Source organism: Hylobates moloch, unplaced genomic scaffold (genome assembly GCF_009828535.3).
Source record: "Hylobates moloch isolate HMO894 unplaced genomic scaffold, HMol_V3 SCAFFOLD_13, whole genome shotgun sequence".
In the NCBI taxonomy this organism is placed as follows: domain Eukaryota; kingdom Metazoa; phylum Chordata; class Mammalia; order Primates; family Hylobatidae; genus Hylobates; species Hylobates moloch.
The window spans coordinates 55,122,677-55,148,035 of record NW_026652288.1 but is presented as its reverse complement, the minus strand read 5'-3'; the positions used below and the strand labels follow the sequence as shown (position 1 = coordinate 55,148,035).

Sequence of the window (25,359 nt, the reverse complement as noted above, 5' to 3'; positions counted from 1 at the left end):
TAATGGATTTATTATTTATAATTTTAGGTTAATGAATGTCCTGTATTGATTTTCTTATTTATATATACATTTAGGTCAAATAAATAGCTTCTATACAGAGGTTCAACTATGTTTCAGCTTAATACAAATGACTGTTAAAGAGACTGAGAGCAGTAATTTTAGTCAACTTTTTGCTCGTAGTGGGTTCAGGTTTTGATCTCAGTCTCCAGTAGTTACTGAATCAATGACTATGTGCAAGTTATTTCACTTTTCTGAGCCTTTCTTATAAAACAGAAAAAAAAATAACACTTTTGGCTACCTGTGACGGTTACATAAAAATATGTACAAAAGGCTTTGTACACACCTATTAATATATAAACCATTATTTTCTCTTTCCCCATTGCTCTAAAAAGATGTTGTAAAGATTAAATAAGATTACAAAACACATCTAAAAGAGCTTTGTAATTGTTAGCTTTAAAACGTTGTTAATATATATAGGAGCAGGTTATATTTATCTGTTTTTAAGTAGACTGATTTCTACATGGGTTCCTTAACATTAGAGATGAAAGAATTTCTGGTGTTCACTCTGATATGGTTCATTTATTCTTAGTATCAGAAGTTTACCCTCATCTTGTCCCTGTAACTATGTAATGAGATCACAGATGGTTTTCAACTACAATTACAGTAATAATTGTTGCCAAATTCTGAATCTAAACTATCTATGTATCTTCCAATGCCCTTTTCATTGAAGGCTAAGCCAATGAGTTTCAGATATGCCTGGAAATGCAGCTAGTGTCTCAGTCTCTAGATACATTTTGTAATTGCCCATGTCCGACACCCAGGTGGTGTAGGCAAAGCTTTATTCATAATAGGTATCAAGTGTATATTGTGAAGGATACATTGCTCCTTATATGGGACTTTCAACATTTGTTAGAGGTTGTCTCTTGTCCCAAGGTATTTATATTTGTGGAAGAATAAAGAAGGAGGAGAAAGAGGAGGAGGAGAAAAAAGAGGAAGAAGAAAGAAGAAAAGGGAGGAGGAGAAGGAGGAGGAGAGGAGGAAGGGGAAGGAGGAAAGGAAGGGAGGAAAAGGAAAGAGGAGGAAGAAAGGGAGAGAGAGGAAGGAAAGGAGGAGGGAGGGAAGGAAGGGAAGAAGAAGAGGAGAGAAGAGAGAAGGAATGGAAGCATCTAGTACCCTTGCAAGGATGCTGGGGCCAGTCCCTCATTACTTAACAACCTCTTGCCATGGAAAAGTTCATCCTTTTCTTCAAGCTTCTTTCCTTAGATTTTTTTTAAAGCTACCTTTTGAGTTTATGTGAGGCTTAGGGACAGTATTTTTAGAATGCCCTCTGTAGTGCCTGACAAAGAAAGTAGGTCTCAAGAAATGGTAGTTTTCTTCATATCTGCACCTCTCCCTCCTTAACTATTATCCTCTATCCATTTCCCTACGTCAAGGTGCAAGCCCAAACTAATTAACTCTGAATGTCTGAATGGTGGTGCCCAGGCATCAGATCAGTATTGTTAAAGTTACCCAGGTGATTTTAACATTCAACTAGGTTGTGAGTCACTCTACCATCCTGACTTTTAAAATGTTACAGATATCTGTGGAACTTAATTCTTAATCTCAAGGGTGCATTTACTAGTGATTTGTGATGGCAAATTACATCAGCTCCTCTGACTGCTAAACTATAAGAGATTTGAAATCAGTTAATGAAAAAGCTTCAGATCTGTTCCACTGGCTCCCCCAAAGGCTTGATTGTAATAAAAACTTGAGACCCTAACAGATTTATTTCTTAAAAGCAACAGGAATGTCAATATTTTCTCCAACACAAGGGGAATCAGATCAAGCCCTGGAAGACTATTTAGTTGTTTTTTAATATCAAGTTCATGCAAAAGTAATCTCAGTTTTTGCCATTGAAAATAATAGCAAAAACTGTGGTTACTTTTGCACCAATTAATAAAAAAAAATTAGTACTGTTAAATGAAGGCAAAAAAAAAATCCTGCTAATGTGGCTATCCTATGCATAAACGAATCTGTTTTGTTCTTTTCTCGCATTAATACTCTTGGCATCATTATCATTTTCTGAGATAAGAGTTACCAGTTAACAAAGAAGTATTGGCACCAAAGTTACTACTTAGGGCAGTGCTACCCAAAGGAGGCTCTCAAAAAAGCAGTACCACCATCACCTGGGAGCTTGTTAAAATGCAAATTATCAGGCCGCACTCCAGACCTAATGAATTAGACTCTTCGACAGTGGGGTCAAGGAATCTGTTTTTTTTTGAGACAGAGTCGCACTCTCGCCCAGGCTGGAGTGCAGTGGCGTGATCTCGGCTCACTGCAGGCTCCGCCTCCTGGGTTCACGCCATTCTCCTGCCTCAGCCTCCCGAGTAGCTGGGACTACAGGCGCCCACCAACACGCCCGGCTAATTTTTTTTGTATTTTTAGTAGAGACGGGGTTTCACTATGTTAGCCAGGATGGTCTCGATCTCCTGACCTCGTGATCCACCCGCCTCGGCCTCCCAAAGTGCTAAGATTACAGGTGTGAGCCACCACGCCCGGCCAAGGAATCTGTTCTAACAAGCAATTCCAGTGATATTCAATGTACATTCATGCTTAAGAATCATGGGCTTAGAGGAAATCTAAAACAAATGAAATTCAGTTCTTAATCCACGGTATTATATTTTCTTATCGCATGTCTTTCTACATCCATTTTTTAATTTTTCTACAGAAATGCTCCCAAAATTGTTTTCTTTCACAGAGAATTTTTCAATCAGGTGCAGAATGACCATGAGGACTTGAAGTTCTTGTCTAAGGTCAATATTTACCTCTTTTTTAAGAAACAAAAGACTTTCAGTCTAGTTTTGAGTGGATCGCATACAGAGCATAGAGTTAAATATCAAAGGCATATTTTGTTTCAGCAGGTCCTGAGGCAGTAAGAATCCCTCGGGAGCTGGATAGCACAAAATCCCAAAGTTTCAGAAGCTGCAGAATATTCATATGATATAGTCACTTTTAGCTCACTGAAATATAATCTTGCATTTTGGTTGCTTCATCTCTATAAAAAAAATTCATGTTAAATAGCATTTTTGACAACCCTGACATCTTACAAGGTAATCAGTTCAAGGCTGAATAAATGAAAGTCTGCAGGAAAGCTGATTCAACATGTCACTTCTTAAAGCAAATAATATATAATATTGATCTCAACCTCTATTTCTGTGAAGATATAAAAGATAAGAGCATCTTGATAATAAAGGATTAGACATGCTACTGTATCTTTTCATTTTCCAACAAAGATGGATAACGTAACTTCACAAATAATCAACATTTTAATCATGCCTATGTTGGAGAGATGGGGGAAGGTGCTATTATTCAGTAATATGGGATCCTTTGTGTAAGATTTACAGTTACTATCCAGCAACCCATTGATTCCAGAAACACACATACTGTTCCACTTTTCTTCATGAAGTGCCCTAATTGCATGACTTTCTTGAGTTTATTAATGTTTAAAGTGAAAATCTGCTTTTTGAAAATCCAAAAATCTTTAATATGTGTCTACCTGTGAAGAATTTTCAAACAGACAAGATGCTAAGTCAACTGCCAATTGTAAGTTCTTTAAGTAGAGAATGCTATTTTCTGAATAATACAAACAAAAAAATAAAACAGCGGGTAATCATTCCCATCTCATACCACATAGATAGTCAAAGAATAAAATAAGATCTTTCCAGTGATCAGTAGAATCCCAATTACCCACCAGGGAGGTCACTTGACCTCATCCTGTTCCTCTTAGCAGTGAGAAATAGAGAAGAGTGTAATTTCATAATACTAGGGGAAAAAGGTATGATTCTGTCATTAAACAATAGATTTGACCAAAGCACTAAATGTGGAAAAGACATATGACTCTATTTTTCAGTGGTTCTCATAGTAATAATTCATAAGGGTTATCGGATTGGACATTTCATTTACTTTTTCATTTATTGTATTGGGAACATATAGAGCTCCTTCATTCTCCCTAAATACTGACTTTCTTTTCCTATGCCTTATGGCATATTTTTAATATGATAGGACCTTAAAAATACTACATGTACAGCACAACTTCTCTAGCACTTTCATTAGTCAAATGTTTTTTATGGTGTGTGGGGGGCATTTATATGTGTTATGTCATTCCATATAAATAGAAAAATCAACCCATGATAATATTCCAAATAATCAATAGGTTACTAGCATAAAGAAACAGAAATCACTAAGTTTATTCTGCATTTAAAATATATATATATACACATACTTTATTTAGTATAATATAAACAAGTATGATAACAACCATGATAAAATGCTCCTCAGCATGACAGTACTGATTTTATCCAACATCAAGTTTATTTAAATTTCTGCTCAATAAATCCCTGTAATTATTCCCATGAACTATATCAATCCATGACTTGAGGGAGAAAAATACTTCTCTAGATGACATAAATCACTTCAATTATATTTTTGAGAAAGCAATAAAAAAAAAAAGCCATGATACAGGATTCAAAATAAAAGGCTCAGTTCATTTAAAAACTTTTTAATGGAATGTACTTGGTTTTGAAATGAAGGCAAAAATAAGGTCCTGAGCAGAAGCAGAAGCTAGTGGTGTTTTTGTTGCACAGTTTGCAGAACCATAAGCCAAATAAACCTCTTTTCTTTATACATTACACAGCCTCTGGTATTCCTTTATAGCAATACAAGCAAGAGTGCGAAGGGAAGTGCCAGACTTCTTTGCAACAACCAGCTCTCATGGGAATTAAGAAATAACTCACATCCCCAGATTACCTGCAGGATGACAGCAAGCCGTTCATGAGGGATCCTCCCTGGTGACCCAAACACTTTCCATTAGGCTACACCACCAACATTGGGAATTAAATTTCAAAATGAGGTTTTGGGGAACAAACATCCAAACTATAGCATGTTACAATGGTTCCTGAAACTTACAAGGAAAATCTAGAAGATGGTTTTATTAAGTTTCTAGGAATTGAGTTATATCAATCAGCTATTGTCTGATAATACTGCAAAATAAACATCCCCAAATTACAACAGGCATGTATTTTTTTCCTGCTCATAGGTCCACAGTTTGACTGGGCCAGTTACACTTTAGGCTATGGGGTTGGTTGGGCTTGCTCTAAGCTTTGTATTGAGTTCAGCTCTGCTCAGATCTCTCCACATCCACTTTGGATCCACAGGTTCCTAGCATATGTGCTTCTCAAGGCAGATGACAGAGTATAAGAACCAAGCATTACTATCACACTAGTCTTTAAGTAAAAAAAACAAAACAAAACAAAAAAAAAACAGCAGATGCACATTTGAAACCTCTACTTAGTTCCTATCCACTACTACTACATTGGTCACAGAAAATCATATGGCCTAGCACAACATCAACTGACATGGCAGTATGCTCTATCACAGTAGGAATAGAAGATAAATGAATATTTGCTGAAAAACAAATCCAAACTATCAAAAGTTTTTTCCAAGAAGAAAAACTGAACAGTGTTAATTTGTGATGAAAGATCTAGTAAGATAACATCTGAAAAGTATTCATACAATTTATGAAATAAGGATATTTTAGTGACCTAGTAAAGTGCAGCTTTAATAAAATAATAAAAAGCAGATTTCAGAGGTATAGAGTGAATTCAAGGCAAAGAACTGTGAAGTAAGCATAGATGAACGTTTAAAGAAATTTGGGGCTGGGCACAGTGGCTCACTCCTGTAATACCAACACTTTGGGAAACTGAGACAAGACAATCACTTCAGGCCAGGAGTTTGAGAACAGCCTGGGAAACATAGCAAACATAGCAAGATCCCTTCTCTACAAATAAAAATAACAGGCTAGCCATAATGGCAAGTGCCTGTAGTGCCGGCTACTTGGGAAGCTGAGGTGGGAGGATCCCTTAAGCTCAGGAGTTTGAGGTTATGGTGAGCTATTAATTATACCACTGCACTCCAGCATGGGAGACAGAGCAAGATCCTGTCTCTTAAAAAAAAAAGAAAAGGTAGAAGAGTAGGAAGAGGAGGAGGAGGAGAAGAAGAAACAAAGAAAGAAAGAAATTTGGCTACAAAAGAGAAGCAGGAGAAATGACTATGGTTATTAGTTGGGGGTGCAAAAGTTTAAGGAGGGTTTTCATTTGTTTAATGTCTTCTGCATTGTTTTTAAGATGAAGAGAATTAGCCAAGCATAAATCCTGACATCAGGAGGTCAATAGAGAGGGTAAGGTTTAAGATACAAGAAAGAAGTGATAATGAATACAGTGAGGTCCCTAAAAATATGAAGGGATATAACCCAGAACCCCAAGAGGAGAAAGAAGACTTAGACCAAAATTGGCTTTACTTTTTCTCTACAACAAATTGGGTGGAAGAGATTTTGAAACTACAGACTAGTAATTCTGAAAAGGGAAGAGAAAAATGAAAGAAAAACATAGCTAGAAAAGTTAGTAGAGAAACATAACCCAAAAGTTTGAAGGCAGGAGAATTCTAGAATTGACGAGGAAAGACTGAAATTTCAGGAGTAGAAATTTCTGAGCACAAGAGAAAATTTCCCTTCATGTTGTGGAAAGTTGAGATCCACAGCACCAGTAGAGGGATTAGAAATATGAAAGAGAAGAGATTCCTCTCTCTGACAGGTTTAAAGGATAGCTGTAGAAATAGTGACGCTGAGGTGAAGCCCAATTTAACTAAGATATTGCACCTCAGAGTGATATTTTTAGCAATATAAGTATTAGTGTCTTCTTCTAGAATAGGTTCCAAAGCATGTGGAGAAAGGCTGAATTTAAAATTCAAAAGTAGAAATAACTAGCTTATGTGTGAATTACACTATGAAATCTAAAAAGATAAAATAATTGTTGAGAACAGCAAGATTGTCTCTACCTGTATATTTGCAAGAACCCATAAGAAATTCCTTGGTTCTGCAGTATTCTTTTTAGAAATAGAGGACAATATGAATAAATAATATTTGTAAAAACAGTTGTAACATTGTTTTACAAGTCTGTACTCAAAAAATATCTTAAATGAATACCAGTCACTATATTCATATCTACCATCTTAGATCAGATATTAGATTTCCATATTCAGTGGAAATTTACCAGTACAGATATACCTCATTTTATTGGACTTCACTTTATTGCACTTCACAGATATGACATTTGCTTACAAATTGAAGTTTTGTGGCAACCCCGTGTCAGGTAAGTCTATTGTCATCATTTTTCCAACAGCATGAGCTCACTTCTTATCTCTGTGTCATCGTTTGGTAATTCTCACAATATTTCAAACTTTTTCATTATTATTATATGTGTTATGGTGATCTGTGATCAGTGATCATTGATTACTATAGTAATTGTTTTGGGGTGCCATGAACTGCACCTACGTAAGACTTAATTGATACTTAATCAATAGGTGTTCTGACTGCTCCACCAAGGGGTAATTCCTCCGTCTTTCTCCCTCTCCTCAGGCCTTCCCATTCCTTGAGACAACAATATTGAAATTAGTTCAGGTAACCCTACAATGGCCTCTAAGATTCGTAAGATTTCATAAGATTTTAGCTGCCATAGATAGTGATTCCTCTGATGGTTCTGGGAAAAAAAGTCAAATAAAACGGCCTCCAAGTGTTCAATTGAAAGGAAGAGTCCCACGTCTCTCACTTTAAATCAAAAGCTAGAAATTATTAAGATTAGTAAGGAAGCTATGTGGAAAGCTAAGAAAAAACCTGGGGCTCCTGGAGAAATAGCTAAGTTGTGAGTATAAAGGAAAAATTCTTGAAAAAATGTAACAGTACTACTTTAGTGTACACACAAATAAGAAAGACAATCAGACTATTGCCGATAATGGAGAAAGTTTGAGTAGCCTTGATAGAAAGTCAAACCAGCCACAACATTCCCTTAAGCCAAAGCCTAAGCCAGAGCAAGGCCCTGACTCTCTTCCATTCTGTGAATGCTAAAAGAAGAGCTGGAAGCTAGCAGAGGTTGGTTCATGAGGTTTAAGGAAAGAAGCCATCTCCATAACATAAAAATGCGAAGTGAAGCAGGAAGTGGTGATGTGATGTAAAAGCTGCAGCAAGTTATTCGGAAGATCTAGCTAAGCTCCCTCATGAAGGTGGCTACAATAAACAACGTAATTTCAATGTAAACAAAACAGCCTTATACTGGAAAAAGATGTCATCTAGGACTTTCAGAGCTAAAAAGGAGAAGTCAACACCTGGGTTCAAAATTTCAGGACAGGTTGACTTTCTTATTAGTAGCTAATGTAGCTGCTGACTTTAATCTGAAGCCAATACTCATTTAGCATTCTGAAAATTCTAGGGCACTTAAGAATTACGCTAACTCTACTCTGCCTGTGCTCTGCAAATAGAACAACAAAGTCTGGATGTAGCATATCTGTTTACAGCATGGTTTACTAAATATTTTAAGCCCACTGTTGAGACCGACTGCTCAGAAAAAAAAAAACAATCCTTTCAAAATACTACTGCTCATTGACAATGCACCAGGTCACCCAAGAGCACTGGGGGAGATGTATGAAGAGATTGCTGTTATTTTCATGACTGCTAACATAACACCCATTCTGCAGCCATGAATCAAGGAGTAATTCTGACTTTCAAGATTTTTTTTTTATTTAGGAAATACCTTTCATAAGATTTTAGCTGCCATAGATAGTAATTCCTCTGATGGATCTGGGGAAAAAGTCAGTTAAAAATCTTTTGAAAAGAATTTACTGTTTTAGATGCCATTGAGTACATTTGGGAGGAAGTCAAATAGAAGTATCAGTATTAACAGGAGTTTGGAAGAAGTTGAATTTGAAGAGTTCAATATTTCAGTGGAGAAAATAAATGCAAAAGTGGTAGAAATAGCAAGAGAAATAGAATTAGAAGTGGAGCTTGAATATTTGACTGAATTGCTATAATCTCATGATAAAACTGACAGAAGAGGAGTTGCTTCTTGTGGATAAAAGTGGTTTCATGAGATAGAATCTACTCCTGTTGAAGATGCTGTGAACATTGTTGAAATGGCAAGTAAGGACTCAGAATATTACATAAATTCAGTGGATAAAGCAGTAGCAAAATTTGAGAGATCAATTCCAATTTTGAAAGGCGCTCTACTGTGGGTAAAAGGCTATAAAACAGAATTGCATGCTACAGATGAGTCAACTGATTTCACAAACCTCAGTGTCATCTTTTTAGAAATTGCCATAGCCACCCCAACCTTTGGCAACCACCACTCTAAATCAGTCCTCAGAAATCAGCATCTAGGCAAGACCCTCTCCCAGCAAAAAGAGATTATGACTGGCTGAAGGCTCAATTAGTGGCATTTTTAGTAACAAAGTATTTTTTAATTAAGGTGTGTACATTTTCTTAGACATAATGCTATTGCACACTTAATAGACTACAGTATAGTGTAAACATCACTTTTATAAGCACTGCAACATCAAAAAATTTGTGTGACTCTCTTTATTGCAATACTGGCTTTATAGCAGTGATCTGGAACTAAACCCACAAAAACTACAAGGTATGCTCATAGCTTGCCAGAAACCCAATAGTTAATTAAGAAATGTTAATAGAGAGTCTTAGTGGTACAATTTTGACTTCCAAAATGAAAGCATAGTACGAGTAATATACCATAATTTCTCTCTAGTGTAAAATTTAATAAATGGAAGAAAATGTAACTTCAAATTATATTCAAAATTCTAGATCACAATATAATTTCTATTTGAGAAAAGTACTTAGGACTAAAAAGCCATTGGGAGAGTTACTATTATAAAATAATGCATCAATTTTTGACAACAGTTATATAAGAATTACAGCAAGTGGCCTTTGCTCTTAGTTTGTACATATATTATGCTTCATTTTGCAGCCACGTTGAGAATTTGGTTGACTAAAAATATCTTACATTAAAATTAGCAGTATAGAAACCATCTTTCCAATGGCCACCCAAGAAACTGAAGACTCCAAAATATTTTTTCTTCCTCAAATTTTCCTCTTCATCTCACAATGAAACACTTTCTTTAGAGACAAATCAGTCACCCATTATCAGTCATCAAAAAACATATCTGGACAAGCACAGTAGATTGGAACATTTTGTGCACTGAAACAAATTAGTATTCAACATGAAAGGAAAGGGATGCTCAGATTGGTTAGCGATGTTTGTAAAAAGCCATCCTTTGTTAGAAAAGAAGAAAGATAATAGAAATGAAAGAGGAAGCCTGTAATCCCAGCCTTTTGGGAGGCCGAGGGGGGCAGATCATGAGGTCAGGAGATCGAGACCATCCTGGCTAACACGGTGAAACTCCATCTCTACTAAAAAATACAAAAAACAATTAGCCAGGTGTGGTGGCAGGTGCCTGTAGTCCCAGCTACTCAGGAGGCTGAGGCAGGAGAATGGCGTGAACCCAGGAGGCGGAGCTTGTAGTGAGTTGATATCGCACTACTGCACTCCAGCCTGGGCGACACAGCGAGACTCCGTCTCAAAAAAAAAAAAAAAAAAAAGAAAAGAAAAGAAATGAAAGAGGAAAAGGAGAAAAGCAATGACAGAGTAAGAGAAAGAAGTAATGGTGATGGCTCTGGCATTGTGGTGATCCTTGAGGTATTTAAAAGCAATTCCATAGTCTTAATCTGAGCAGGGGTGTGTGTGTGTGTGTGTGTGTGTGTGTGTGTGTATGTGCGTGTGCACATCTTTATATGTATGTTTTGTTGAAGCACAAGCATTAATTCCACCTAGGTTGATCAAAATTTTTGTTTCTGGAATGTGCTCTGAGAAGCAACAGAGACACTGTTAGAAATGCAGATTCCTGGGTCCCATATCAGATCTACTAAGCCGGAGTCTGTAGGGATGAGAGTCAGGATTCCTCCTTTTTAACAATCTCAGGTAATTCTTATGAACTGTAAATATTGAGAACAGCCAGTGCCTTATAATGTATCAGTTATACAGCATATATATTATCATGATCATATCTACCAATATGGAAGAAGTAGTGTGGGCATCTGCTAATAAATAGACAACCTTCCTCTGGGATTTTCAGAATATGAAATATTATTACAAAAAACATTTCTAAAATATTTTCTTTGTTTACTTAAAAACATCCAAAACATTAGTGTGTTTTGAGGGGCCCTATAAGTTTGAGGCAGTGTTCTAGGCATTGAAGATTCAAAATAAAAATTGAAAAGACATATTCTCTACTCTTACAATCTAGTAAAGAAAGGGAGACATGGACATAAGTATGGATAATGAAGTGTTAAAGAGGCTATGTGAGAAGTTTATACAAGATACACTAGGAACATATGAGGGAGGTGTCGATCTGCCTGGGAGAAGTCAGGCCAGGAGAAGCTTCCTGAAAAATGTGGCACAGAGGAAACTTGAGAAATGAGCAGATGTTTACCAGATATACAGTGAAGACACAGGCAAAGACTTCTCTCTGGTTAAAGCATCAGGGGAGGCAGGAGGGACAGCATTAGGAGATATACCTAATGTAAATGACGAGTTAATGGGTGCAGCACACCAACATGGCACATGTATACATATGTAACAAACCTGCACGTTGCGCACATGTACCCTAGAAATTAAAGTATAATAATATATATATATATATCTATATATATAAAGCATCAAATGATATAGTTTGGATCTGTGTTGCCACCCAAATCTCATGTCAAATCTTAATACCCAATGTTGGAGGTGTGGCCTGGTGGGAGATGATTGGATCCTGGGGCAGATTTCTCATGAATGGTTTAGCACCAACCCCTTGGTGCTGTTCTCAGGATAGTGAGTGAGTTCTTGTGAGATCTGGTTGTTTAAGTGTGCAGCACCTCCCTGCCGCTCTCTCTTACTCCTGCTCCTGCCACGTGAGGCGCTTGCTCCCTCTTTACCTTCTACCACGATTAGAAGCTACCTGAGGTCTCCTCAGAAGCAATGCCTGCATTATGCTTCCTGTACAGCCTGCAGAACCGTGGGTCAATTAAACCTCTTTTCTTTATAAATTACCCAGTCTCAGGTATTTTGTTATAGCAATGCAGGAATGGACTAATACAACACTTAAAAAAAAAAAAGAGAGAGATGTTACTTTTGCCCAGAATTCTAGAACCTGCTATTAAACATTGAAAAAAAAAAAAGTATAATCTGATGTAGATGGAATAATTCTCTATTACTACCCATCATCAACAGTGCTTACCCCATCTCAAACACAAGGAAGTTTATGATAAAGAAAGTATATAAGCATATGCAAATTGAGCAGAAGGTCTATGGCAAACGTGAAGCAGAAATAATTCATCAGGATTCAAATAGTGGTATCAACTGCAAGCAATTGGGAAGGAAAATATTCTCAGGATGAAACAAAATCCTGGAGAAAAGGCTGACAAATTTTAATTCCCTAATGAATCAAATAATAGGCAATCACTAGCTTCGAGAAATACCACTGTTTTTGGACACTCGAAAAGGACCAGTATTGTCAATATACCTTGGCATGACACTTCCCTGAACACTGAGGGCACTAAAAAGAGACAGAAAGTAAAGAAGAAACAAAGAAGAAATTACACTTGCTATATATCAGTAAATCTTTGTGACTTCTCAATATATAATGTTATCAGAGTATCAGAAAATAGAGGGATTTTTATTGCAAGGATAAGCTTTTCACATGCTGAGCAATGATTCTCTGAGCACATTTCAGTACGACTAACATCATCATTTAGGTCAGTAGCAATGGCAATTTTTCCTCTTTACAACTAATTACTTTACCATTGTAGAAATAAATAAGACAAAAAAATTCTCGGTCTGGTGATGTGAGGCATGAGAAGTTCCAGGGAATAGCATTTTATAGAAACCATCAGTTTAAAATATCTCCAAAATCCAAGTTTTACTGTACATCTTTTCCTTAGTGATTTAGTCATATTGTAAATGACTATTTCTTATACCCCCATAACAGATATGATTGTATACAAACAGGAAACCATACGTGTTTATAAAAATAAGCAAGGTAGTATTCTAAGCCATAGCTAGGGATAAAATCCTAAGTCTAGGACATCTGTGAATTTTTATGGCTTTCAAAATATATGTGTCTTAGCCAAAATCAAGAAAGAAGCTGTGTAATCAAAGAAGCTGTGAAAAAGATGAAGATGAAAAAATATGACTCTATGTTTAATTATCTTTTCTTAACTACTCAAAGGGAGTTTTCATAACATGCCTAACAGCAAGATGAAGTCAATAATAAAATTACTACTAGATCTTATTAAAAGATAATTTGGAGAGTATGGGCCTGCCAAGTTTTCAAAATTTCTTTTTTTATCAAGAATGATCTAGATATGCTGTTTCAAATCTAGACTTATTTTCTTTAACATTTTTGAAATTACAGTCCTTTCATAGCTAGTGTCTTTTACTTTATTAAATCCTAAAAAATAATTATGAAATCTGATTAAATCACTGCCTGTCTTTTAACCATTGCTCCGAGAATAAGACACATACTTCAACACTTTAAAGAAACTTTCTTTTTCTGCTCTTCAGCCATGTGTCTTGCTACTGTATAATTTATACTATACCATATTTCTTTATTTCTTTTCGTTATTTGAACCAGTCATGCTGTTCTTTGCCTCCAGGTCTTTATTTCTCCTCTGCATAGAATAATTCCCCTAGCATGTTGGCTCTGCTTGGCTCAAAGCACCCATTTGCGGTTTTGAACTACCTTTTTATCTATTTTACAAACTTAGTTTAGAAGACTCTTGAAGGCAAGAAAAAGTCTCACTTAATCATTACTGTATCTCTAGCCCCAATGCAATGTCTACCACGTGGTAGATCTGTGTTTCTGTTCTCTCGCTCTCTCTCTCTCCCTCCTCTCACCAACAATATAAATGAAGGAAGAAGGAAATATTATTCACATCACTTCTTTCCATTTCTAACTAGCAGAAGAGACTACTTTGTAGATTATTCATAGGAAACAGGCCCCTTTTCATGTCTAGAAACTCTTCTCACTGAAGAACAAGCAGCTCTGAGAGGGTCATAAATAGGTCAGTGAGAAACAGGCACCTGCCTAAGTAGCCTAATTACCTAAATCAAACCTGGAAAACCATCAGATGAGAGCGATACAGCAAACTTAACTTCCATATCTATTTTCACGACTTTGGAAAACGAAGGCACTCAAAGTAAGAGGAACTGAGTAAATTTTCCAAAATTACGTATCTACTAAGTGCCAGAATATAGATTTAAGTCTTTACCCATTGAAAAGCTGTAATACTAAAAATAACGATGAAGGCAGGCGAGTTTTAGTTTGAATTTTATGAAACAACTTAGGATCCACTTAAATAAACTGAAATATTTTTATAATTCCAAAAATAACTGAAATATTTTTATATAAAATAGCAAAATTTAGTCTATAGGGAAATACCAAATGTTATGTTTTATGATCTCTTTAGCACATAGCTATGCTTCATTTATATTATTTTTTCAGTAATAATTTGATTTGGAAATACAAAATCCAAACATATTTGAAAGACTGATAATAGTACTAGGGAGAATATGCAAAAGCAGACATTCCTATTCATGTTTCTAAGATTATAAATTACTATAGTCTCTTTAAAGGGCAACTTGGAAATACCAATCATCTGTAAAAATATATATATATACCTCTTGGCTAGCAATTTCATTCTGGAAATATCTTAGAAAAATATTCCCAGGAATATACAAAACTACACGTAGAATAATATTTCTGTAGCATTCTTTTTTAAAAAACATTGGAAACACTACCCAAAGTTCCAACAATGAGACAAATAAATTGTATTTTATGCAAAGGGATACTATGCGAGTGCTGAAAAGAATGTGTTGGCACTATAATATGTGGAAAGAAAAAGTTGTCCAAGATAAAAGGAAGTGGCAGAACACTGTATGTGGTATAATTCAATTTTGGGCCGGGCACAGTGGAGGTCAGGAGTTCATGACCAGCCTGGCCAACATGGTGAAACCCCACCTCTATTAAAAATACAAAAGATTAGCGGAGCGTGGTGGCAGGCTCCTGTAATCTCAGCTACTTGGGAGGCTGAGGCAGGACAATCGCTTGGACCTGGGAGGCAGAGGTTGCGGGGAGCCGAGATCGCACCATTGCACTCCAGCCTGGACAACAAGAGCGAAACTCCTCTCAAAGAGAAAAAAGAAAAACAACATCTGATAAATTTGAAAACATGCGTAGGAGAACTATCAGTAATAACACAAAACTGGAAACAACCCAAGTATTCAACAATAGAATAAATATGTATATTTTGGGGGCGTTCATTCAATAGAATTCTACAGTACAATGAAAATAAATTATTGCTACATGCAAGAATATTGACACAGCTCACAAAAAATTTTGAACAAAAGGAATCTGGGCCAGGCATGATGGCTCATGCCTGTAATCCCAGTACTCCAGGAGGCTGAGCAGGGAGGATCGTTTGAGGCCAGGAGTCCGAGAACAGGCTGGACAACAGAGCAAGACCCTGTCTCTGGGGGAAAAAAAAAAATCCGATACAAAAATGCATATTTCATGATTCCGTTTATGTAGATTTTAAAAACAGACAAAACTATTCTACAGTCTTATTAGTCAGAAGCTGTCTTTGGAGAAGAGTAAGGCGATAGTGATTAAGTGGGGCTGGAAGCGGGGTACCTGGGTGCTGACAAGATTCCTTCTTCTGAAATGAATATTGATTTCACAGTATGAATACTTTGTTATAGCTCACTGAGCCAAATGCTTTCTGTATGTCCGCTATTCTTTAATTAAAAAGGGAAAAGGAAAGAATGTAATAATACAGTGTTTTACTGAAAGTTGATGTCTTAGGTTTATTACCACTCAACTTGTGCATAAACCAAAATTTGAAAATAACATTTTTTGAGAAACCAGGTTAATTTTCAAGCAATCTGAAAGTTGTTATTCTCTCCAAAATAATATAAGTAGACCAAAAGAAAAATAAAGTCAATCCATTAGGCATTTACAAATATTGTAAATTATATTACACCACATTTAATGTATAAAAATAATTTACAAAGGAAAGTTTTATCTGAGATAAAATTCTATTACAGTAAACAGCTTGCGTTTCAAGCTAGAATATTATAAATATTGTTTATAATATTCATCGTGTCTGTTACAGTTAACAAATCTGTACTTTTAGTAACCATGACAATTAAATGCTATCAGATTAGAAGCCTTAGGAGAGAATTACTATTTATGATTTGAGATGTTAGAAAGCAAAATTAGGGCAGAAATGCATAAAAACTTCTGGTGCTTGCGTCAAAATTCAAATGATTGGCTCATCAGAGGCATATTTAAATGACACATTGTAATGGTCCAATTCATGCTTGGGAAACTGCACCATGTAAATTACTGTAGTGAAAGATATCAATAAGATATTCATAAATAAAACATATGCAAATTTAGAATGATTTAATTCCTTGTATTAATACTAAATTTATTTGAGGGTCTAGGGATAGATTCCGGTCACTTAGAATAGCAGCGTTTTAAACCATGACTCACGAAATATTAAAACCATGGGCTATCATGAGCCCTGGGGGTTGGTGCTGAATAACACAGCAATTAAAAACTTGTACTTCAGAGTCAGACAATCTGGGTGTGAATTCTAGCCTCTCCATGCATTAACTTAACTAACTTCCCTGATCTGCAAAATCGGAATAATAAACTTTAAAAATCCTTTTCACTGGTTTTGTAAAGTTTTGAGATGGTCATGTGCAACACATTTTTTTTTTAAATGCCCAACACAGGGTGAGTGCTCGATAAGTGATTGTTAATAATTGAGGTGCAATTACAGAGAAGACGTTTGCACAAGTCAAATTTTAAAAATCATCTTATATCTCGGTGTTCGTAATTTTCAAACTAGGATAGATCACCATTCTTACTAAGTACCCATTTCTTTTTCATAAATTTCTTTTTCATCACTTGCACTATTTCCTAAAAAATGCATTTGACCTATCTGGTTCTCCAAGATTACAGAATATATGCTAAGCCAAAACCTGAAGACTAAAGTTGAACATTGTCTACTAAATAAAGAAAATCCAGATTTTTTTTTTTTTCTTTTTTGAGACAGAGTCTCACCCTGTCACCCAGGCTGGAGTGCAATGGCGTAATCTCAGCTCCCTGCAACTTCCGCCTCCCCGGTTCAAATGATTCTCCTCCCTCAGCCTCCTCAGTAGCTGGGATTATAGGCATGCACCACTATGCCCAGCTAATTTTTGTATTTTTAGTAGAGATGGGGTTTCACCATGTTGGCCAGGCTGGTCTCAAACTCCTGACCTCATGATCTGCCTGCCTGGTCCTCCCAAAGTGCTGGGATTACAGGTGTGAGCCACCATGCCTGGCTGAAAAAAAATTTTAATAATTCAAGTTTAAAAAAAGAAGTAAGGGAAAGAGCATTGTACTTGTCACCTAATATAAAAAGACAAATACTTCAAAACAAACAAAAAAAAGGGTAATATGGTGTGTGTGTGTATGTGTGTGTGTTCTAAATGATCAAGTAACTAAATATAAGACTTTAAAATATGTTTAAAGCAAAAAGTTGTGTCAGCTGGTTTCTTCTCAGATTACTAAAAATCTAAGTAAAAACCCTATGTAGGTAATAATGCAATACATTTTTACTAGATGGCTCAGGGGATTGTTACTATCAAGATTGTTGTCCTTAACCTAGACAAAATGGTGGCAGTCATCGCTCAGTGAGATGTTCTGGGCCAAGCATAACACATGGGACACTCAACTATGAGCAAGATCATCTTGCTTGTCCAGATTTGCCACTAACGTGTAACCTTGGGCAAATTAGTTACTTCTCCGAGCTTGTTTTTTTATCTGTAAATGTGGATGACCATGCCTTTGAATCTAACTTTCAAAACTGTTTCGAAGGATCAAGTAAGACTATGCATGTGACCATGCTTTGTAATCTACCAAAGATGACACCAATGGAAGACCTTCTATTAAATCAAGAAAAGTGAAATTAACTTTGCCATTATTTAATTCCAACACAGCTAAATTTATACATCTACATTATCCATATAACTATACATTCCTCTTTCCTTTTAAAATGCAGAATTATTTAAAAGATATTTATTGACTGATTCAGCAATTTGGAATTATTGGCTGTCCTAGGCATGCTTTTCATTACAAAATTCCTCATTAAAAAAAAAAAAACTCTTTTTTATTCATTCTGTATAAATCAACAAAACCAGGAAGTTAATTTTTGAAATATTGTGAAGATCGACATAATTTTTAGTTTTTATTGATTGGTTTCCAGGGTAAAGATATGAATCCTTCATTTGTTGAAATCCTAAAAACTAATTTAATCTTAACCTTCTTTTATTCATGTCTTCAGAAAATATTTATTAAGTATCAACTCTATGTCAGGTCCTCTATCAGACACAAAGAAAAATAACGTATGGTCTCTATCCTCAAGGAATTACAGTGGGGGCAAGAGACAAGTAAACAATCAGTACAATATAGTATGGTAAGTGATATGACAGGGATATCCACAGGTTACCATGGGAGTCAAAATTTAAGACTGGGAATTCAGGGAAGTCCTCCAAAAAATGGTGGCACCTGACCCAAGGCATGAAAAGGTTAGGTCAGTTAAAAAGCAGACAAGAAAACAGGTTATTTACAGTAGAGAATAGAACATGGGGAACATGGGAGGGTGTTGGGAGAAAAGAGAAAACAAGATGCATTAGGAGAAGGCAAACAGTTCAGTTGATTGACATTGTGGGAGATGGGAGATGGAAGAAATTTGATTAATCAGAAAATGAATCTAGAGAAGTTACCAGGTACCATTTAATAAAAGACTTTAGGTGCAATGCAAAAGACTTCAGACATCTTACTAATACAAAAAAAGGGGAACTAACTCAAAAAATTTTCAGCAGAGGAAGAATACGATGAAATTGGTTTTAGAAAGACAACTGTGGTTACGACATATAGAATATACTTAGAAGAAAGTGACTATGAGGGAGGAGAATGAAATAGGGACTTCAAACTCTGAATATGTTTCTTACACAGAAAACAATGTTGTATAAAAATTTAAGTGGCTGCTCTCATGGCCGGTCGTGGCGGCTCACGCCTGTAATCCCAGCACTTTGGGAGGCCGAGGCGGGCGGATCACAAGGTCAGGAGATCGAGACCTTCCTGGCTAACACGGTGAAACCCCGTCTCTACTAAAAATACAACAAAATTAGCCAGGTGTAGTGATGGGCACCTGTAGTCCCAGCTACTTAGGAGGCTGAGGCAGGAGAATAGCGTGAACCCAGGAGGCGGAGCTTGCAGTGAGCCGAGATCACGCCACTGCATTCCAGCCTGGGAGACAGAGCGAGACTCCGTTAAAAAAAAAAAAGAAAAAAGAAAAAAAGGAAAAAAAAATTAAGTGGCTGGCCTCAAAGCACACTGCTAGTAACTGACTGAGCTAGGTTTCATGCAAAGCTCTGCATAACTCTTAACACCTGTGCTCTGAAGAACTGGGCAACCTGCCTCTCATAAAAGAAACTAATGCAACCAGCTCTAAGCATTTAGAGTAGTAACAAAACAGCGCAGGAAAAGTGATGACATGCTCAGGTCTACACCATCAAAATCAAGTACAGGGGTGAATAATTATCTAGTGAATTAAGGACCATCTGGATAATCCTGGCAGAAGCAGATTTAGTGCCTGAGTCATTCAGATAATTGTGCAAACAAAGTGCCCTGCTCTGGCTGAGTAACCTGGCCATTAATATCTTCCATAGTGCATTCTGCCCTGTGGCTCTTTTGAAATGGACGATAGTAGCTCAGAAAGAATTAAGGTACTATTCACTTCATGGGAGACCTGCCTAAAGAATAATGGGATCTTAACAGACTGAGTGAATTTTATGTGTCCCCAGAGCCGTTTCGCACTGGGATATACATATGATATACATAAGCCAGATTCTGCTTCAAAAGAGGAGAGAAGTTCAGCAATAGCACCGTCACATGTTGTTTTTATATTCAATTCTCCGTTAAGTGGTAGAAAGTTTTCTGAACCTGAAAGCTACAAAGAGATACTACTGCAAATAGATTTATAAACTACAGTAAAGCTCTACATTTCTGTGTGTTAGAAAGCATTTTTTAAAATGCAAAGAACAAGATGAGGACAATTTTTGCAATATACCACAGATTTCCTATTACATGAAGAAAATATGAACACTCCAATAAAGAGTCAAATGAAATTCACAAATTAAGAAATACAAAGAACCTATAAACATAATAACATTTTTGAACTCATCCAAAATCATAGGAACAATAACTCAGAAGAATAACTAGATACACGATTTATACTATCAAAATGATCCCAATTTTTAAAAATAATACCAAGTGTTAATGAGAGTATGGCCAAACTGATCCAACCACTGGTAGACTGGTAGAGCATAAATCTGTGCTTATATTTTGGGGGAAGCAATTTGGCAGTAAGTGTTATGAAGCTTACACTTTGCCTGGGTAACTTCTAAGAAGTTGTCATAAGGAAATGGTCAGAAATGCAAATATTAATGTATACAAAGTTTCATTTTCATGATGGTGCAAAACTGAAAACAACCTAAAGATCAAAGAATATTGACAGCCAAAAAACACATGGATAGTAAGAATATTAAATGAAATGAATAAATGTTTAAGGTATATTCAGTTTAAAAAGCTAAATACAAAAGTGCATGTTCACTATAAACTCAAATCTGTAATTGAAAAATACCTATTTATATTAATAGAAATAAGACTGGAAGATTGAAATAGGATCTCTTTGTATTGTGGAATTTAGTGGATTTTTCTTTATTCCCAGTATTTCTTTAATGATTCTAGATGTCCTTATAATAATAAAGTATCATTTTCAATTTAATATTGAATAGATAGACTTTTGAATGTAACTTTACACAGTAGATCATTCATATTATTGAAGTGAAATAATGCCCCATCCTCCTGCTGCTACATTTCCAAGGTCACACAACAGATCGGTCCTATTGTCAGGAGTTGAACCTGAGTCTCCTGTTCCAAAATCAGTGCTTTTTAAGATTTGAACTAAAGTACAGTGAAAGTTTCAAAGGAAAATGAAGCACTAATGAAAATTGAAAACACATTATACCAATAATACATGGCATCTTAGATTACAGCAGACAGACTTACACATTGGAAGTTTTGATAACATGCCTACTGGATTCATCCAGGCATGAAGTGCCAGAGGAAACTAGCTCTGGAATAAGCAGAGAAAGATACAAATTAGCATTGAAAATAAAAATGAATTAATTACTGACTATATGGTGAACACTTAGACTAGTGGAAAGAACGTCTTAAAAAGTAATTAACCACAAGCCAGAAAGCCTGTAAAGTTGTAGTCTCCATTGATAAAAGCCAGTTTAGGAATGATGCCTATTGATAGAGAAAAAGCAAAACCAGTTTTCACCTTGTACATTACAATTGCTACACTAGCACTTCTATTATTAATAGCTATTCTTTATGAGTAATTACCATGGGCCAAACCCTATTTTGAATGTTTAACATGCATTATCTCACTTAATATTTTAAAAATCACAAAATCCTCTCACATAAGTGCTATGATAATCCCCAGCTGACTTGCTGATGGTAGCTTAACTGCATCATGATACCTAAATATTAACACCTGCAGGCTTCCTCCCAAAGCCTGTGCTCTTAGCCGATAGGATAAGTGTAAAAGAAATGGGTAATGGGAGGGAGATTAGGAATGGAAATGCAGAAGGAGAACTTTATTTTCAATAAGATAAATTGTCATCAATTTGGGGGATTTGCTTGAAAGCTAGAAGTACAAAGAGAAGATAAGAGGGAGACAAAGAAAGGAAAGTTAGAAAAATTAAGAAAAAAGTATGGTATCAGAGCATTGTGGTGTCAAGGAGCAAAATTTCAAGAAGATGGACAATATGGAAAATAGAAGGTCAGAAGAGAACAATGGATAATACATCAATAAAAAGAAAACAAACATTGGAATTGAGGAGGAGGAGCTTACTGGTGAGTTAGAATAAGCTGTGGGATATGATAGAGACCATGGCCAATTTACATGTAGAAATAGATGGAAGCATTTGTTGATTTTTTTGAAATAAGGCAATTACAGGGCATATTTTGTATACAGAAATATAAATTGTCTATTCCAGCTCTTTCTAGTTGGTCTCAAGGGACACAAGATACAAGAGAATACATAGAACCAGTACATAGTCATAACCCCTACTGGAGAACTGAATCATTCTATGACAAGATATAGAAACACTTTTTGTCATCCATTACTCCTCATGGAGAGGGTCATAAAGCTAGAGGAAGTTTCCTCCCAAGGCATAGCCTTCTACCAAAAAAAATCCCCAAATCATTGCAGCACCCATCCAGCTTCTTAGGATGATGCTTCCTGAACAAGAATCTTTTTATTATAGGACTGTGTTCAGTGTGGTGGGGTATACAAAAAGATTATAAGCGTAGTCTTTTTCTGCAAAGTACTTCCTAATTAGAAAACAAATCAGACATACAAATGAGGATTAAGCAACAAAATAAGACTAAGTATGATTAAGTTTCCAAGTGAAAATAGTCTACTAGAGATTCTGAAGAGGAGTGATCGTTTTGTTAAAACCATGAATTTTAAAATGCATTTAGTTGATACATACAAATGTATTGTTATTATTACCAGTAGCCCTATTTATTAATGACCCACTATGCGCCCATCCCCATGATAGAAACATGCATACTTTTTATGACCCTCATAGCAACCTGAAAATTCAATGCTACAAAATTCCTTTTGAAGACAAGGAAACAGATTCTCAGAGTTTAATTAACTTGCTCCAAATTAGATCATCAGGAAGTTGCAGAGCAAAATTAAAAGCCAGCTCACACTGCCTGTGATGGTAACTTGGTAGATTAAATCATTTATCTTCAAAATGACTTGGCAAGTCAGAATTTTGTTCTTAAAACACAGAATTAAATTTTCTAGGGATACATGTCAGACTAGAACTGAATAAACTTGATTTATATTGTTCCTGGTATCAACATTAACCACATTCTGTTGCCAGGACCAAAAATCATGGGAAGCTAAAAAGTATTCTATTTGAGGGGAAACTGCTATGCAGTATAATTACACGGCAGGTTGTTGGAATATTAAAGTTTTCAGAAGACTTTCAACCAATCACTTGTGTCCTCTGAATCTTAGTTTCTTCATCTGTGAAAATGGAAAGGTGGTCATCAGGAATAAATAATTTCAGGGAATGGCAAAGATAAATGCACATACATCAATCTATAAAAGAAAGCCCATGTAGTACAAATAGATGTGATATGAAAAAGCAGTACAAATTTAAATATCAGGTCCACAAGTAAAATCTGTACAAAGAAATACCTCACATCTACCCCCGCAAGGGTTCTAGCAGTTCCTTAGTCTTGGAAAGTGGGTGGATCCATTCCCAGATCCCCAAATGCTGTTAGCCATAAGTTATCACTGAAATAGATTTACTACCAAATAACCAAACCATTACGCCGAGTCTAATAAAATATCCCAGATACGGCATGTATTAATTTGATTTGCGTTACACTTCGGCCTGGTAAGTTTCATATGCACACTTAGAAACCGAAAAATGCGGCGAAATGGATGAAGATCATATTGGCACTCTAAGAATGTTTTCAAAATACTGAAATATTGAAAACATGAAATATGACATATTGAAAACATGAAATATGAAATATTGATCTTTATGTAAGTTACAAAAACATTATTTCACTCAGGGTTTCAGCAGTCTGAATGCTTCTTCTCCGGCTTTTCCCCCAGTGGAGAATTGGATTCCCTTTTGCCCCTCCCACTCAGTGCTTCCAGATTGCTTGAGAAGGCCAAGGCAGCCGGCTCAGCAGCAGGGAAGCCGGGCTGGGTATGCAGGAGCTATATATAGCTCCACCTTGGAGATGTGCACACACAAGCACACGTACGAATACCCATGCCCGGTTTGGCATGAAAATAAATAAATAAGGAAAGGTCGCAGCTATCCCCTTTCCCTCTTTCCCATCATCCCAATTTTTCAGGAATTTTCAAAGCAGGGTGTCATCAGTCCCAGAGGGTGATGCAGCGTCGGATCTCTCTGCAATTCTTCTGCCTACTGCTCCCAGCAATCTGACTCCTGCAGGAATCGGCACTGAGCCAACACCTACTACCCAGATGCGGTCACCTAGGGAGGCAGCCTCGCAGCCGCTCCGAGCCCATCCGGGCACAATCACTTGACTCCTTGGAAATCCCTGAAGCCAAACCCACCTTTCAGAAACTAGGTGTGAAGGTGGTTCCCGTAGACAGCGCCAGGCTAGGAGGGGAGGGGCAGTGGCTCCGCGGTCTCTCCCTCCCACCTGCCGCAGATCGTGGAGAAGGGCCGGTGCCTTCTCAACGGAGATGTAATTAATCGCAACGTGCCCTTCGAGTTGCAGGGATTCTTCCCCACCCCCTTCTCCTGAAGGGAGCTAGATCTTAACAGAGGGCTCAGGGGACAAACAAGTCCCTTCCTCCCCTCTCCGCAACCTCTCCCAGGTTTTCCGCGATGCGCTAGCCAGGCGCCCAGGTGGGATGGGAAAGACGAGCAGCAGCGGGCCGGCGTCGGGAGCAAAAGACCTGCGGGCCCCGGGCTGCCGACCTCTCTGCTTCCCCACCCCTCCCCTGCAGAGGCGATATGGCATCCCTGGGGCGAGTTCCCGGCGCTGGCGGCGGCAGCCTCCGAAAGGAAAGTTGACGAGACACAGACCCCGGGCTCGGAGCCCTCTCCTAGGGCTCTGCCGTCCTGCCTTGCCTGGCACCCCAGGGCTCCGGCATCCCGCACCCCTGCTTCCCCGCACCCCAGCCACCTCCGCCCCAGTCCTTCCCGCGCCGTACTTCACGGCGAGAGCTGCAGCGACCGCAGGAGATTTGGGGGTGACGAGGGCTGGGCGGGGCTGGGGGAAGGGAGGCAACAGCATGGAAATGCGCATTCTTTATTTTATCTGCAAAGAAGGAAAAGTCCAGCTTCCTACCTGTTCCCCGCTCCTGCTCGCCTCGGTGCGGCACAGCTGGACCATACCCTACAGGTTTCTCACTTCCGCTGCAAACACCTGGGAGCGCACCTCCCCACCGGAGCCCCTCCTCGCCTCGCGGAGCCCACCCTGGCTACTTGACAGCAGAAGCCCGGCCTTTTAGGGCGGTTATTGGGGCAGCAGGGAAAGGGGGGCGGGGACCACAGGGAAACCCGCGTCTCTGATTGGACAACAGGGATATCACTCTCACCCCCAGGACCAGCGCAGGCTGCAGGCTTGGGTAGCTGCTAAACCCAACTGCAAAGGGTCTCTGCAGTGCCTGAAACCCAAACCTGCGGCTACCGGATCAAGGACCTTTGCTGGAGAGAAACTGGTTTGATGACTTGTCATTTGAGG

At 37.5% G+C, this 25,359-nt stretch overlaps 1 protein-coding gene across 6 annotated transcripts in view; it reads right to left on the bottom strand.

The window, feature by feature from the left end:
• Positions 1-25,120, bottom strand: part of CNTN1 (contactin 1) — a 402,152-nt gene extending 377,032 nt beyond the window's left edge. For 5 of the 6 annotated variants that reach the window (XM_032173712.2, XM_032173709.2, XM_032173714.2 and 2 more), the window contains exon 1: positions 24,964-25,120. The gene's annotated coding sequence lies outside the window, so the exon portion shown is untranslated. Of the gene's footprint in view, positions 1-21,102; positions 21,170-24,963 lie in introns of all 6 variants that reach the window. The other variant, XM_032173711.2, reaches the window with a different exon arrangement.
• Positions 25,121-25,359: the final 239 nt, after the last annotated feature.